The sequence below is a fragment of the Lynx canadensis genome, chromosome A1, assembly GCF_007474595.2.
Source record: "Lynx canadensis isolate LIC74 chromosome A1, mLynCan4.pri.v2, whole genome shotgun sequence".
In the NCBI taxonomy this organism is placed as follows: domain Eukaryota; kingdom Metazoa; phylum Chordata; class Mammalia; order Carnivora; family Felidae; genus Lynx; species Lynx canadensis.
In genome coordinates, this window is record NC_044303.2 from 165,996,052 (window position 1) to 166,012,528 (window position 16,477).

A 16,477-nucleotide genomic window follows, 5' to 3' on the forward strand; every position below is an offset into this window, starting at 1 on the left:
CAAAGTAATTCAATTCTTAGCAATCTTTGCTTTATTGCAGTGGTCTGGAACTGAACCCACAGTACCTCTGAGATATGTCTGGGTATGTATTTTCTATAACAAAAGCTTAGAAGTAGGCAGTTCCAAAGTTTTTCTCAATAACTCAATATCATTATGTCACTACAATTACACTTACAATTGTTTTATCACCTTTTTTCCCATGGTGGGTAAAATATAGTCACTTTGGGCCCATTACCACATCCTTATTCTAGCACATAAAGCAACAGAGAAGAGGCAGAATCTAAAATCTTCCTCATTGTGAGGTATTTTCTTTATAAGGCACCAATTCAGCAGAATTTACTATCTATTTCATTGGCTAAAAGGTGCCAAAAAGATATAGTGCACATACCCTTCTTATTTTGAAATTAGATCATATACTAAGATAGAGTATCCAAGTAACTCCTGGATTTGACCTGGAAATCCTGAATAATATCTTTTTGGCAGTGTGAATAAACATTCTTGAATTAAGAATAATAAAATTGGCCTCTCTTGCAATCTAGAATATTTTTAAATTGTGACACCAATGGAAATATTAACAAATAAATAATATAAATACTAAATATAATGCAGTAAGGAAAGATAAGATGTTCATAGGCAAAAAGCTAAAGAATAGCTTTGCTGATAGATCTGTTTGGTTTATTTATAAATTAGGCAATGAAACAGTCATTTTATTAGCTAAACATCATCACTTGTAAGTAGTACATGGTTGTGTGCCTTGATTATCAAATGTTATTAGATCGTTAAAGATAAAATTATGCATATATCTGTAATTTATGCAGAACAAATACCAAAATAAATCTATAATGAATGTTTACATCATCATATTTGATTTATTTAATATACACTTAAAATGAAAGCATTTTAATTGCTTCTTCAAGCAGATTAGCTCCTCAAACAAACTAAATGGAAGAAGTCTTAAGATTATATTTATACATACATTTTTTTGTATGTATCTACCTAGTTAGACACTTCTTTTAAGAAATTTCTTGTGTAATATTTTCAGCCATGCCAAAGCAACAAAATCATTTGTTAGTAAACATAAAGCTTCTAACCTAAGTTCCTGCACAATTTTACTCTACGCATTACAAAAATAGCTATCAGCAGCACTTTTAATCCAAATGTGTTTCACTTCAGAATACATGTTGTTTCTGCACCATAATACAGAGAACAGTTTAGATTGGCATCAAATTAAAATGGAAATCCTGAGATAAAGACTATTATTATTACCCTATAAAAACTGATGGGAATTGATGAGATCATAATGATTCAGTTAGTTTATTCATACAATAAATATATGTGGCATAAGTGGGTAGTGTGGTACATTAAACATAAATAATTCATCTTCTAAAACACATAATTTTTACCATAATATATGGTTGTGGATGAGACTGCATCATTTCTGATAGAAACTAATGAATAGGAATTCTCTACCTTTCCTGAAAATACTTATTTCCACATTTCACTGAAAAATGTTGATGATAAATCACACCATTTCTAAAATGCTGGTAGGTTTTCTTAACCATTTTCAAGATGTGATTTTAAAAGCAACTTAAATCTGCTTAGAGGTAGTTGAAGTTTCATTTTTTGATAACCTAAGGACTTGGCCCTCCATATTGTCTCTGCCTGAAACAAAATTATAGAACAAATTCATGTTGCTTTACAAAAATCTCAGATACTGGAGATGACCAAGATAGTTCCCAGATTTTGTGAAATTTGCAATCCTGGTGATCTCTCTTAAAATTTTAAGCCTCTGCTGAAGTTTATAGTTATGTTTAAAGCTGTATTTTCACTTCTATTTTTCTCTGCATATCCAAATCCTAACTATCTTAAGACCAAACCCATCCTGGTGCATGAGTCTACAATGACATATCATTTTTTTGAATTTCTACATGACCTATTTTCCCCTCCATGTATTTGATATTTGCTGATTCACATATCCTAAGGGAATGTTTCATGGCCAAAAGATCCTGAGGGAAAACATTGAGACAGAAGAAATTATTTCTGTTATTACCAGGATTCATTTACCCTCAAAGGACAGATTAGGTCACATCCTAATTTAAGAAATAAAGAAAAAGATCTCGAAAAAGGTAATGAAAGATATTTCACTGTGATTTTCCTTTATAATGGTTGAGTCAAGCTTTTCTCATTCAGATTTATAGTAGCAAATGATCACTTAACCTAATGAAAAAATGTCTATGCCTATATTATGTCTGAATTTTCTTTCTGAATGGTCCATAACAAAATATTAAGAGAAAGTGAAGCAGGGAATATAATGGTGACACAATTGGAGAGCATGCAATGAAACCTTTTGATCCACGAAGAAAATAAAATAAACCTTTTTAATTACATCTCCCACCCAAATCCATAAAAATCAAAAATACTATATGATAACTTCTGGGTTCAAAGTGAAAAGTCAATGTATTTCTTCCATGTTAAGAGACTACAACGCACAAGTTTCCCCCCTGACCCCCATCTGTGACCATGAATATCATAAACTATTATACCAGACAACAAGCTCACATAGTTAACCTTGTCCATCTAGTGTTTGGGACCATTCCAAACAGGCTGGACTTTTTGAATCACATTCAGTTGATATAAATAGATTAAGTAAATTATTTTTTAAATAAAATATACACTTACAAAAGTACATAAATCATGAATGTACAGCTTAAGAAATTTTTACCAACTTAACATATCCATCTACCTAGTAAGCAGATCAAAAAATTAAGTATTAGCATTACATCTGAAGCTCCCCACATACTAACTCCAATAATTTACAATCTAATGAGACAGAAAAACTTAACTATAAAATTATCAAAAAATTGTTGTAGATAATTTATAAAATTCTACAAAATTTCATTTTTTATGATGCTGTATGTTATAGTATGTATAATGCAAATAGACTACATATACTATACAATATATATATTTTACATAATATAGATATGCTATATGTAATACCACATGATACATAACATATACGTGTTCTATAACATATTTATCTTAAATTTGTGATACTTTCATAGTTAAGTTTTTTTTAATTTGTTCATTAGATTTTTCACTTGTTTCATTAGATTTGTATTATTGATAGACAGAAATTTTATTATTCATTGTTACATTTCCACAGGGAAGTAGTAACTGTGCTTTGTAGAAAATAATCAATGGTTATTGGCTTTTTACTTTTTCAATGAAATGCTCTGTAGCATTTTTACTTTGGGGATTGACTAAATTTTTACATGCTTTGTACTGCATTTAATATATTGCTGATGAAAAATGGTTTGTGAATTAATTTTATTTAATTTCAGGTTTTGAAAAACTATGATCTCCATCTAATATAATTTTTCTTTATATCACTTATGACTGCAGGTCACAGTATGGCATATTGATAGTCTGTCTTTACAAATTGTTAAATTTTCAGCTCTATGTTATTTGTAATATCAGTATTGAACATTCAAGGAAACTTCAATTTCCAAAACTCATTTCAAAAGCTTTATGAAGTCTCTCAAATAATGCAATCTCTAGAAAAAACAACCAAGCAAATGCATCCCTGGTAATTTCTTTATGGTCAAACAGGATAAAAAAAATTATGTTTAAAGTTATCTGAAGTGAAATTTAAAAAAATAAAACAATCACTTTAGTGGGAACCTATTTTAAATGATTATTAAAAATCAAAATACACACTTCACTCAAACTTAATTACAATTCTTGTATTGTTCTCCCTTAATACACTATGTTATGAAGCTTTCAACTAATTTTAATTTGCAACATATTTGTTATTATTTCAATAGATCTTATTTAAAATAATTACAATATTTATGGAAAATAAACTTATAAGACCACAAAGTTAAACCACAAAAGACTGCAGAATATATCTCCAAAGAAAACATTCCCTCCCTCAGTTTTTATGTTAATTTTAGTTTTCTGAGATATCAAACATTCTTATCCAAATTTAGTTATATTTTGCATACATTTTATTTGCTATATGCAAAAGCCATCATATACCTACTCATTTTATATTCTTTAAAATGATCTATGATCACATGCATTACTCGCATTCCACCATAAATTGTTAAAATTTTAAAAGGCACAGTTAAGGAACCAATAAAAATGTATATACGAATGAAAACAAATACAAGTAAGTTACGGGATCAGGAAGGCAGAAAGTGGGAGCAACAAGGATACATACAGTATTATACATAACAATATTAGTATAATACATAACAGTACTAGAAATAACTCAAAACATAACTAAAATGTGAATGGATTAAATGAAATGAATTAAATTAGAAAGTAAAAATAAAACTATAAAGGGAGATATTCTATATATTTATAAGTAAAGACATAAGCCTAAATGAACCATGTATTATAGAGAAAAACATAAGGCAAATTATAACATTTAGAGATGACAAAGCAACAAAAGTATCATATGTCAAAATTTGTGAGACACAATTGATGTTATTCTTATAGGGAATTTTTTACTCTATTATTCCAGAAGGTGGAGACAAAACCCAGAAGCAGCACTGATGCAAACATAAGGCGCTACAACAAAATGAACAAGCAACCAATTAAAGGGAAGAAGAATTTTGCAAATGTTATATCTGATAAGGGGTAATATTCAAAACAGAGGAATAGCTCATAGAAGTCAACACCAAAAATCCCCAAAATAATCTAATTCAAAAGGAACAGAGGACTTAAACATTTTTCCAAAGAACACATACAACTTCTTCATTATACAATACAGAAACCTGTGGACAGCATGGCAGAATGAAGAATATAGTTTCAGGTGTCACAATCTTTAATTTGACTCTGGGATCAGCCCTTCCCTTGGGGTAAGTTATTTAACCTTTCTAACTTGCCATGTCATAATTTTTGTAATATTTAGAACGTTGTTAGAATCATGATATAACCTAACGGTTCCAGTATCAATAAAATAATGATTTTCAACAAATTTAGCCTCTTCTCTACATTCATTTCTCTGCCCCCTATTATTTAAATACTGGTATTCACAGAGGATTCAAACTCTTCTTTAATTTTCATTGACACTCTTTCTGGGAAGTATCATACATTCTAGCATGGTTTATCCAATTAAGTAGACAACATCCAAACTTGACCACTCTCCCACCTTCAGACTAACTACTTGGCATATATTCACCTATGGAAACGTTCAAATTGACAGAAACAAACAAACAAACAAAAATCATTATCTTGCTTCAAGGCCCATTACCTCTCAGGCCTTTTGTAGTCATTTGCTTTAATCCCTGCATTAAAGTAATTATTGGTTCTTCTTTTTTATTCTAACTTTCATAGTACAATAATGCTGTTGGATTCTGTTTAAAAAAAAAAAATGAGTTCCATATCAAGACCCTGACTTGGTCTTTGACATCAGCTCTCCATTTGAGCTGCCTAGCACCAAATTAAATATGTATGGATCATCTATTGTGTTGGGTTTTGAGGATACAGCACTGACCCAGCACCTGCTCTTGAGTCCACTGGTAATTGCAATATGGTAGAAAGGCTTGACAGTAATAATAAATAGAAAGTAGCACTTGGTGGTCTAAACTAGTCTTGTAGTAAGAGAAGCCTTCCTGAATAAAGAAAACCTCAAGTAAAAGTTTACTTTTCTACTCTAACCTTTGACTACTTATTACTTAACTTTTTGTTTTTCTCTTCTCCTTACCAGGCTTTAAAAAATCTATGGCCTTTTCACAGATCACAGTATTATTCATTCCTGTCTCAACTCATATTCTTCCTTCAAGATCCATTTCAAAATTCTACTGCACCTTGGGGCGCCTGGGTGGCGCAGTCGGTTAAGCGTCCGACTTCAGCCAGGTCACGATCTCGCGGTCCGTGAGTTCGAGCCCCACGTCAGGCTCTGGGCTGATGGCTCAGAGCCTGGAGCCTGGAGCCTGTCTCCGATTCTGTGTCTCCCTCTCTCTCTGCCCCTCTCCCGTTCATGCTCTGTCTCTCTCTGTCCCAAAAATAAATAAACGTTGAAAAAAAATTTAAAAAAAAAAATTCTACTGCACCTTGAAAATTTACCTGTTGTGCTCTTTTTTTTATTGGCTTAAATTATAGCTTTCACTCTGATATGCTCTTATTTATTAAGATTTCTCTTCTAACACACTGAGGCAACGGTCATGTAATTTCTAGATCTACAGAGCTTGTCATGGTTTCTCTCACTCAACAGGTGCTAAGGGATATTAATACCAATAATACACAATATTTACAACTAAAAACTAATACATTATGGGCTTATGTTGTGCCAGTTTAAGTGCTAAGGGTGTCGTATCCTGTTAAGCAAGTTATATTCCCATTCCGTAGTTAAAAGAACAGAGGACAATGGAAAAATGAGAAATTTGCCCAAGTTCACAGAAGAGATAAGGATCAGATGGGATGGAACCAGGGCAATTCTAACTCCTGATGACTGGCTCTGAACCATTATGTATGCTGAATGAGCAACAAAAGTTTTTCAGGATCAAAATTGCTTACATAGAAGGGGCAATTCTAAGCCTACATGTCTGATTGACTCCTTTTCACTTTTAAACTACAGAAGGGAGGTCTTTGAGGTAGTCTCTTAAGGTCTTACCACATCATTTTTCTTTGTGCATGCAGTATTTTTTCCTGGGTTAGTAGGAAATCAGTCAATCTACATTATACTGTAGATTGAATTTTAAGAGAGAATATGAACCTTTTGTGAAAAAAAAAATTTACATTATAGCATTACCTTTGCACATCATTGAGATCCAGCGTAACAAAGTATTTATTCTATTCATTCACTTGTTAGTTCTATGAGCATATATTAAGTTTCCACTATGTGTCTGAAAGTATCCTAGTCTTTGGGGAGTTTACCATCTAACAGGATATTACACACAAGTCACTATCTACAATAGAGTCTTAGGAACCTATGATGTAGGTATACACAGGTATAATGACATTTTCAAAAACTATTATCTAATTTAGTTGTGGAATAAGTAACCACAAAAACCTTCATGAAACATTAGACAGGCAAAGAAGGAAGGGGAACAACAGAGAATTCAGAAGTATGGTAAATAAAGGAACAGTCATATCAAAGAACTGCCAGTGAATCACTGTAACTAGAGCACAGGGTAGATGTTGGAGAGGAGTGAAGTGTAGGCTTGAGAGAGGGAGGTTGGGTAATAATGAATCTTTTTCTTTTTTTTTTTTTTTTTCTCTAAAGACCTTGATCAGCTGATGAAGGAATTAAATAGAATAGGGGCATAATTAGATTTGTATTTGAGATAGAATCATGGGGTAAAGAATGGAACACATTTGAGAAAGCATTTTGGCTGCAATTACCATGTAAATGATGTTATTTGTTACCAAAAGAAGGATTATAAAAGAAGGAACAGGTTGGAGGTGTCTGTTAGCTATCTTGACTATTACTCATGCCCCGAACAGTCACCTATGGCACACTCTAAAGAAATGGTTGTCAAACTATGGCCTAATGCCAAATAAGGACTGTTGCCTATTTTGTATGGACCATGAGCTAAGAATGGATTTACAGATGAGCATTTCCATTTAATTTGGTGATAGGAAACACTAATTGTAAAATCCAGTTTAACAGTATGTTGTCTTCCCACCCCTGAAAAAACAAAGTTAACCCCCCCCAAAAAACCACGAATCTAATTATTAGTAGACAACTACTATAAAAATATACTCAATTGTTACTGTATTTTGAAAACCATCAAATTATGTAATATTTTTTTATAAAAGTACCTATAATATATTCAATTTTGACTCTTGGCTTGAAAATCCTAAAATATTTACTATCTGGCCCTTTACAGAAAAGTTTGCTGACACCTTCTCTATAAAATAATTAAAATATTTAATTGAGGGATTAACAAAGTTATAGGCAAGATTAATAGGACTAACAGGAAAGGTAAAGCACTTGGGGATTATGAAGTAGAGAAAGTCATCATCATCTCATGGACCTAAAGGGCAATAGGAAGGAGACTTTATTGGCACTCAGTTGGAGATACAGTCCAGAAGTGAGGCTACTTCACAGAAGCCATGAACTTAATGAACTCAGATACTGGGAAACCTCTTTACAGCGGGGAAGAGTAAATCCTCTGACACATCTTGCAGAAATGATACCTTGATCTCTCTGTCTCTTTTTTTTTTCAGCCTCTCACAATGCTCCCATTGGTCTAACACATCAGAGAGTCAGGAGGCAAGGGAGCCCAGAGTGATACTGAATTCAATGAGGTAAGCTTCCTAGGTCACAGAGTAAGGTGGAAAAGAATGGGGCCTGGATTTGTAGGGGCAAGGAGACAACTGCCAGCACAAAATGTAAAACACTAATAGGTATTTGGACGTAAGTACATGGAATGCAGAAAAGAAAACTGGATAGAGCACATACATTTTAGAAGCCATAGGCACTTTGGTGGTTATTGAATTTATTGATATAAGGCTTCTTAGGAAGAGTATTTCCAGTCAGAAGAGGATGTGGGCTGAAAACAAAACCATAAGTAACACAGGCATTTAATAAATAAAGAAGAATAGCTTGCAAAAAAGCGATAAAGAGGAAAAAATATTAAAAGCTAAAAAGAACACCTCCTTAAAGTTATTATAAGAATTTAATAGCAACATATGATTTAATTGATTGCTATATAAATGCTGTGGTTAAAAGAAGGAAGGAAAATAATGTATGAATTCAACTGCTTTGGCTGAAGTGTGTGTGTGTGTGTGTGTGTGTGTGTGTGTGTGTGTGTGTGTGTGTGTGAATATAGGCTCTAATTTCAAAATAATTCTCAAATTCTACCATGTTTTGCCACCATCATGGTTACCACCCTGCAGGAATCAACAATTCTTACCTAAGCTAATGCCAAAACAGATTCTCAATATCCACGTATATTCTAAAATCTATTTACTCATCACAAAAAAGCTTGAATTAAATTTTAATATACATCACTTTATTCTTCTTAAACCCATTTGAAACTCTCTCATCACATTTTAAAAGTAGCCCAAATTGTTATGGTTCTTCCTCAGAGAAGAATGCTTCTGAATTTTCAGTCTGAAGACCTCTTTCCATTTTATGTCCCTTACTCTTGTTTCATTCTCTTTAATGGACTTTACTACCACTTGAAACTGTATTATTTATTCATGTGTTTTCTTATTTATTTTCTGCATTTCCATTGGAACGAAGGCTGGTTGAAGATAATACAGTTCTCTCCTTTATTCATGGCTCTATCTCAACTGCTTATGTATTGAGTGGAAGAATGAATTCCATCAGTGACAAGGGGCCTGATCAGAACACACATTATTCCTTTCAAATAAAAGTGCAATTACCCACATGGATTATTAGAAACATAGCTATATGAATTTATTAGTAGGGTCTAAATACAAGGCAATAGGTGAGAAGAGGCTGAAGGTAAGAATAATGAAGGCATAATGAAACCATAAAGATTCTGTGTTTATGTGTCTCTATCGGCAGAAGATGCATCTATTTATGCTGAGGTTCCCATTCTCTCATGGCTAGTTTTCTGGTATTTCCTTCCTGGTATGCTTCTAGTACATGCAGACACAAATTTAAAGCAGTGTCACTTCTGATCACTGTGCCTTTTTACTGTCTTTGATAAAACTTTGCACCCTCTCATCCAGTCATTGGGTTTTGTATCTAGTCCAAGTGTGGAACACAAGCCACTTCCTTAATTTCCTGAAGGCCCAGTAAAGGACAAGACTGTAGTCATTAATGAATTTCAGCTAATGCTTTGTTCACGGTCCCCTAGAATTAACAATTTCTAATAAGTGAACCTCCGGGCTTCTTGTTAAATCCAGTTAGATAGCTCTATGACAGAAGGCCAATAGAAATTTCTATGTAATTACTTTTAGAGACCAAACTTCCAAATTATTTGGACCTCAAAAGCAAGAGCATCCTCTCTTTTTCAGGTAAGTGTTTACATTCTATAGCAGATATACCTCAAAGTTTCCTCAGAAAGAAACTCTTGTTCTCCTGAGAAAATACCTCATACCCATTAAGTCGTTGACTTCCAAAGACCAGGACAAAATAATCAGAGTAATTGATAGTGCCATTTCCCAAAGTCTATACTTTTAATATTTTAAATAAAATAATTTACATCAATTAGATTTTAAATAATATCTGGCCTAATTCATAGTGATGAAAAATGCATTTCTGACTCTTCAAGGGCACAGACTGGCTAAAGACAAACTTAAAATATGTTTCTCAAAAAAGCACATTAATATCTCTCAGTCTTCCGCTTCTGAATTCAGATTTATAGTGACATCTCACTTTTCTCCAAGAATAATAGGTAGGCACTTGCTTTAAATTAGTCTAAAAAAAGGCCCACCATGGTCATTTTTTCCAAAACCTAGGAATTCTCTTCCAGAAGTAATTTATTCTCTACCTCTAGACGCTGAAACTGCCAACAATTCATAAATGCCATTTCCCTCAATTTGAACATACAAAGAAGTTAATAAATCAATACATTTCTCACCAGCCACCTAGTTATACATATATCATATAGAATCACTTCCTACTGCTTAACAATCTTGCAGGTTCTCCTTTGCCTACTAAAATTTCAAGTCCTTAGCTTATTTCACAAGGCATTTATAACATTTTTGCAAACAACCTTTCCTTTTATATCTCCTGCTACCACCTTACCATTCTAGTCACCACTTTGCCAAGTATTTCTTAAGTGCGGTGTATGAAGCATGCCATGATGTTTGGGGACTGAGGATCGAGATAATGTAAACCCCATCCATGCCTTCAAAGAGCATAAGGTCTAATAAGTCATATGCTAGAACAGAGGTAAACGTGAAAGTTTTTGAAAATTGAAAAACACTGTGATTAAAAAAATTTAATAGGGGAATTTAAACTAGTTTCAGACTTTCGGGGAAATCTCATTGTAGAAATTTCCTTATCATGAGAATTAAAGAATGAGTAAAATTTTCCCATACTCAGTGCTTAGGGACTAAGAGGAAACAGTTCAAAGGGAGAAGGAATTTTTTGTGCTGTTACTTTTTCTGGCCTTCTTACCTTTGTGATTAGTTCTCTCTCACATGTCTTTGTGACCTTTTATAAAATGCAACCCCACTTTAAAAGCCTTCCCCAAATCCCAGCCCATCCCCCTTAATTTCTTAAGGGTTGAGACTCTTACATGATGCATTAACCTTTCCAACATTCTTAAGGTCTTGGTAGATCCCAGTAGGTGATAATAATATCAGTTAAATCAACGAGACATTTTCAGCCTCAAGAGATTTAGTTACCTGCCTAGGTCAAAGAGCAAGTTACTGCAAAGCCAGGATGAAACATAAGTCTTCTAATTTGGAATCCTGTGTTTTTTAATCAAATGTCATAGGCTATTTGTTTTGATACTATTGCCCTCATTTGCAGAGCTTTTCATTCTGGGGGAGACAGTTTTTTTTTTAAATGGAAATGGAACAAGGAGTGTCCATTAAGAAGGTGAGTTCATCTGAAGTCATCTTGAGGTAAGAAAACACTGAAGTCAAATGCTTACTTTCTTCATTTTTGCATCCTTATTACAGGCAGTAAAGCTTTCTACATACTTCAGTAGGTCTTTGGGAAAAGTACTTAGATTGGCTTCCTCAGTTTCATTCCATTCTCCTTCCATTCAGTAACAAGAGAATTAATGTTAATTTGTAGCTAGGATACTACATGTAAATTAAGATTGGCCAATTAGTTGTACTTGTGTGAAAATCAGATGACGATATGGCTGATAGTATCTTTCAGATGCTATAGGAAGATAGAAATGCTCTGGGAGAAGGGAGTGATGGCCAGAAATGGCCTGTATATCATACTGCCCAGCTTCTTGAGTGTGGCACATTCAACCCTGACCTTTGGGTATAGTGGTGGTGGTGATATCTAAATGTCAAAGGCCTAATGGCAGTGCCAACTTGTAGGCCTCTGTCCCTTCCAAACACAAGTCCCTAGATTCAATCATTTTCTGCTAAAAGTTCCTTGGAATTTTTGGTTTTGTTTTTGTTTTCTAAGCAGTCCAGACTGATATAGAGTGTTCAATAACATTTGCCAGCAGATACACCTTTCAGAGATCTTAAATGATCTTTGTATCTTATTTCCTTGTATATTGCCCATAGTTCCATGGCTCTATGTTAAAACAGATAAGATGACACAGAGATTGTTGGATATTCCCCAAGGCCTAACACCAGGGAGTAAACTAAATCTGAACATCTTTAATGATTAAGAGGACTTCTGTGGATTTAAGAGTAATCTTCAAATGCATAAATAACAGTGATTAATCAAAATCCTTTCATAATTTCCCTAACTGCTTCTAATTTGTTAAGCTCTTCACATACTTTAGTACTTTAGAATTTTAAATATGATTCACAATTATTATGCACTTTTTTGACCTCTAAACATAATACTTAAATGACATTGACTGTCATCAGAAAATAGTCTCCTACTGCTTTCTAAATGCTGAGTCAAAGGTAGGGAAGTTATGAAAAATAAATGAGGTAAAGCAGAGATGTTTACTCTCAAAGCAGGAGGCACTAATCTTGTAACAATGCTCTGTTCCACTAGCATTGTTATTGCTGCCACATGGAGTGATTGATGGGGATTTAATCATTTTATCTAATAGCTCTGGGTATTAGAAAATGATATATGCTACAGTACGGTTTTTAGAACATTCCAAAGTTTTCCAAAAGTAAGAAATCAGGTATAGTGCTGCATTTTTTTCTTAACTTTCCCACACCTAAAATAATGTTAAGGGTTCTCTGATATTAATTATATAGAATTTGAAATTATGTACCTTTATTACAGAGGACAAAAAAAGTAATTGAGTCCATAATGTTAGATTATTCCATCTAACATATGAAATCAACACACTCCTAACTACATGTTTTAAATGATGTGTATTTGAAATAGCAAGATTTCAGGGACACCTGGGTGGCTCAGTCAGTTCTGTGTCTGACTTCCGCTCAGGTCATGATCTCGCAGTCCGTGAGTTAGAGCCCCGCATCGGACTCTGTGCTGACAGCTCAGAGCCTGAAGCCTGCTTCAGATTCTGTGTCTACCTCTCTCTACCCCTCCCCTGCTCACTCTCTCTCTAAAATTAATAAACTTAAAAAAAATAAAATAAACGAAAATAAAATAAGCAAGATTTCACTCATATGACACTACATGGTTTAATATAAACTCTTGTAAACAATGGCAACACTTAAGTGGTACTGGCCATATTCATTTTTACTTTAAGAACCATATTTTATTATAGACATTTCTTTAAAACACTAGGTTGTTAACTTATTTTTGGTCTGCTTGATAAACAAGCAAATAATAACATACCTAATGCAATAGGCAAGAGAGATTGAACTCAACTCTGCTGAAGGTGGGAGATATTTTCAAAGCTGTGGTGAGCTAGTGGAAAGTAGGCCATTGTAAGAAGGCTGGTCAATGTGACTAGGATATATGCATTTGCTAACTGGCCTCCGTTGAATTAGGGTCTTACCCTCCCACAGAGACCAGGAGATGGAGGCTCTATCTTTCTCAATGACCTTATTTCAAAGGGCTGGAGACTGGGCTCTTTAAGGAAGGTCTTTAAGGTCTTTAAGGAAGACATTCTAGTGTGTAAAACTGGCAAGGACTGCGAGATTTACATCTCAAAGGGACAGAAAGAATCTACAACTGCAAGTTCTCTAAAGTAAATGGTGTAATAAAAGGAAGGCCAGGGGCTTAGAGTCAGGAAGAAAACTAAAATTTAGTCCAGTTAGGGGAGTGCTAATACCAGAACATCTTGTCCACTAATCATGTGCAAATATAGCAATTGACTGGAAAATTATTATGTGATTACCAAGCTGTGGAAAATGCCTATTAAAGAAAATAGGGCTTTTAGAATTTTTATTTTGAATATTTATATTTTTAAAAAGCAAAAAGACAACACTGATTGTACCAAACCTGAGCTATCACCAGTTCACTGACAGTTTTCTTTTAGGGTAACAATGTCACTTTTAAGTCACTTTCTTCTTTATTTATCATAATTTATTTTTTACCCTAAGGTATGCTGATCTGACAAATTAAGAATTTAAAGGCACATAGTAAGTATCTTTAAATTGTTTCTCACCTTCTGAAAACCAGAAATTTACCTAAATTCATCAAGGGATTTCATATTTTGACACCAATGTAGGAAATGTATATTCCATGTATTTATCCTTGCCAGGTGTGTTTGATTTGTTCTGAAACTGTGTTTTCATTTGAATAAATTACACTCTTTTCCAGTATTCTGGTTATTTTCTGATGGTACGAGTCTTTGCCTTATCAGTACATCTTAAACTCTATGCTCACTTAATTATCTCTCCTAGATTTGTGATCTTAATCATATGAGATTTTGACATTTAAAATTGTAACTGTATCTGCATCACTTTTGTTTCTTTTGTATACTTTCTCTAGTTCCATTAATACCCTGTTATAATCTTTCAGCTCTACATTTTGAGGCATTTTTAACAAATGGGTTTGTGGTGTAAGCTTTCCCAGCTTCACAATTAAAGAATTACATGATTATTCTATTAATTTAACTTGGACAGAATCTATGATTTATGTCTGATACTTCAATTAAAGTACTTATTTTTATTTCTAAATTTTTTGAGACAATTTTAATACTGTTGAGAATACTACATAAACACATTTTTCTGAGTACTCAGTAATAGCCAGGTGCCACAATAAGCAATTTACATGCATTACCTCATTCCATTTCTCAGAACTGGAGTATTATATTATTAGCTAATAGTGTCGTGATACCATTTCCACTTATTATTAGAGTCTGTGGTATTGATCCCCATAGTTTGGAATGCAAAAATAAAATCACATTTGAGGCTTGCTAAAACACAAGTTTCTAAATGCAACAAGTAAGATTTAACTCCTATCTCTGGAACTTAAATGTATGCATCTTTTACTTGACCCCAGGTGATTCTGAAGCAGAAGAAATTCGAATTGATGAGGGAGCATAAGGCAAGCTGAGGGCAAAGTACAAACTCGCACACCTCTCTCCCCCAAGATTGGATAGGTGTGATATTCCTCAGGCACTCCTGGCTGCCCAAGAACAAAGGAAAGAAAACAAATGGTTAACTGATAGAGATCACACTCATATAGGACACAAGACACGGGCCTCCATCAATTTACAAATATCTTAGTAAGTTACAAGAAAAAGGCAATCTTATCAATAGCCTAATCTCCAGAAACCTATAGACTCAGTTTCATGGAGCCCCAATATCACTCCTCCATGGTGATATTAGGAACAAAGGCAAGAAGGAAATGGCAGGTAAAATTAAATTTCCTTTTAACCTGCAGCCTATTGACAAATACTTGAGGCAAATACAGAGTATAACATTTCTCCAGGAACTGCCTACTGTCTTAATGTTAATGTTTTGCTAGAGGGAAAAACAACCTTAGCTTGACAATAACTAGGCCTCCAGGATCCTGTGAGTCTTCTTTAGCATATTAAAACATCTTTGGAAACTTGCCCTTGACTTTACCTCCCCAACTCCATAGTATATAACCAGTCACTCTTCATAACCCCAGTGCAGCTTCTTCTGCCCATGGTCCTGTCCCTGTGCTTTAATAAAATCATCTTTTTGCACCAAAGATGTCTTCAAGAATTCTTTCTTGGATGTCAGCTCTGAACACCCCCATTACCCCAAAACCTCGTCATAATCAGCTCCTAAGGAAAATAGTTCTAGGAAATAATTTTAAGATAATTTTAAGATAAATTAGTTGATCAGTTCTCTAAAGGATTTACATCAAGTATAAGTAATAGCATAGATGTAATGTCATAGTCTTATATTATTTGTCAATATTCTCTGTGGTACTTATGCTCATTAATGTTACAAATACTTTGATAAAAATATTTTTAATTTCTTTCAAATTAAGCATACTTGAAAGAAAATGTAGACATGACTTTTATTCTCTCCTAGTCTTTTCATCTTGAGATTATTTGGTACTAAATATTACATTGTTAAATTTCACCTTTTATCAGCCAAAATCAAGACATTCGCCTTTAAAAATGAATTTACTATGTAATTTCTTCAAGTATAACCTGGAAAAACCTCATTGGATTGATTTTACATTATTTGAGATTCTCATGTGTTTATCTTAAATGATTTAAAACTGGTGTGGTGGTGAGTATATATGTATGTGTGTGTGTGTGTGTGTGTGTGTGTGTGTGTGTGTGTGTATGTGTGTAGGAATAAAGTCTTAATTTCAGCAACAGAAATGAATGCTGTTCACTTACTCAATTCAGTTGTTTCCATATTCCTTCTAAGTACACTTAATATACCTGCACTGAATATCTTTAAAATTCGTATATTTGGTTCCAATTTTTCTTACTTTTTCAATTAGAAAGAAATAGTTAGGTAAGAGGTATACAAGCTATTCTTTTCCATACTGGGTATTTCCCTCTGGGAAAGAAAGAAGATGACATAACATATT